The 1,374-nt window shown below is 41.5% G+C and overlaps 1 non-coding gene across 1 annotated transcript; it reads left to right on the top strand.

Annotated features, from left to right (window-relative positions):
* The first annotated feature begins 651 nt into the window (after positions 1 to 651).
* On the top strand, positions 652 to 723 carry trnat-cgu (transfer RNA threonine (anticodon CGU)). The gene has a single exon. It is a non-coding gene; the product is annotated as a tRNA-Thr (tRNA).
* The last annotated feature ends 651 nt before the right edge of the window (positions 724 to 1,374 follow it).

Below are 1,374 nucleotides of genomic sequence, written 5' to 3'. Positions count from 1 at the left end.
CTTGAGTGCCTTAATAACTTCTTCACACGTAGCCTACACAATCCCTCCATGGTAGACAATAGTGTACTGACCTGCTCCATGTCTGGCTTCTGCACGAGACCCGATGCAGTACGATACCTTGCAAACCTCTGGAACCATCTCGGCCACTCCTCGGCTTGGTTCAGTCCAGTGACCTTTTCAAAGGTACAGGCAAAGATTTCTCCATCATTGCTTTGGTTTACTGTGGCCCCCATATAATATTCTGATATCTGTCAAGGCTTAGTACACAATTTATAAGAATCTGACGGTTAAAATAACCTGAGTTTACTCTACACATCTTGCATTGAAAGTTTCATCTACAACTCTTCATGAGGTGCCGTACAGATTATATTACATCACTTCCTGTGATGATGCACATAGTCTATTTATATAATCTGCCCAGTAACAACACAATGTCCACTCTTATATTATTGTACAGATGTGAGAAAAGCTGAGGATGAGAATGGAACGTCTGAATGAAGATTTCATGATGCTGATGATGTAAATGAGGCTGATCTGTTTCCCATTCCACAATCCCTCTTTATTTCTGTGCATGTTTCTCGATGCTGTTTCAACCAAACTGAAAAAGAATCACAAATCCTCCTCTGGAGCCTCAGGTGTCCATTAACAAAAGGCATGGTGGCCAAGTGGTAAGGCGTCAGTCTCGTAAACTGAAGATCACGGGTTTAATCCCCGTCCGTGCCTTATGATTAGTTTCTCACTTCAAATGTGATGTTTCCAGAAAAGATGTCCGTTGCATTTGTTTTGGCCATCTGGAAATCAGTGTGATGTTACACTTTATCCTGGACACTGGGAAGAACATGAGGAGCAGCCACATGGTCCCTCGAGCCTTCTCTGCCATTGATAGAGTGAAAATAACTGAGGTCCAAGCACTGAACCTTATTACTGTGCATTTGCTTGATATTTAACAGAGCTATTCTATTAATCCCACATCCCGCACTCCTGTCCTTTCCCCCATTGCCCTGTTATATTTTCCATGTCAGATATATATACAATTCTATTTAAAGTTAACATTGAATCTGCTTCCACTGACCTTTCAGGATTGCATTCCAGACCAGAACAACACACTGCTGAAAAAACAATCTCCTCATCACAACTCTAATTCTTTTGTCAATTACTTTAAATGTGTTTCCTCTGGTTACTGACCCTTCTGTCACTGGCAACACTTTCGCCTTCTTCACTCTATCAAAACTCTTCAGGATTTGCATTTCCTGCTGCCTTTGCTGATATAACAAGGCTGAGCACACATCACCAAAAGGAATATGATTGGCTCTGAATCACATTTATCTTTCCTGTCAATCTGATGTGGACCTTGTATTTTCCCGGAACCAAACA

Source organism: Heterodontus francisci, unplaced genomic scaffold, assembly GCF_036365525.1.
Source record: "Heterodontus francisci isolate sHetFra1 unplaced genomic scaffold, sHetFra1.hap1 HAP1_SCAFFOLD_148, whole genome shotgun sequence".
Taxonomy (NCBI): Eukaryota; Metazoa; Chordata; class Chondrichthyes; order Heterodontiformes; family Heterodontidae; genus Heterodontus; species Heterodontus francisci.
The sequence above is the reverse complement of the archived record's forward strand: the minus strand, read 5'-3'. Positions and strand labels throughout refer to the sequence as shown.